Genomic DNA, 215 nt, shown 5'->3' with positions numbered 1-215 from the left:
GTGGAAGACCCCCGCCGCTGTGACCCGGAAGGGCTCGGTGGAGGCGGGGAAATTTTTGAACAATGTGCGTTAAAAGCTGTAAAAAACCGCAGACAATAGTAAAAACAATAAAAAAAAAATATAAAGGCAGAGCAGTGTGTGTGGGGGGGAGGAGGAGGAGAGGGGCGAGAAACCGCGGGAAAAAAGAAGGATTTTGAAGGGAATCTCTTGTGGCG

This window comes from Corvus brachyrhynchos, unplaced genomic scaffold, assembly GCF_000691975.1.
Source record: "Corvus brachyrhynchos isolate BGI_N302 unplaced genomic scaffold, ASM69197v1 scaffold148, whole genome shotgun sequence".
NCBI lineage: Eukaryota > Metazoa > Chordata > Aves > Passeriformes > Corvidae > Corvus > Corvus brachyrhynchos.
The sequence above is the reverse complement of the archived record's forward strand: the minus strand, read 5'-3'. Positions refer to the sequence as shown.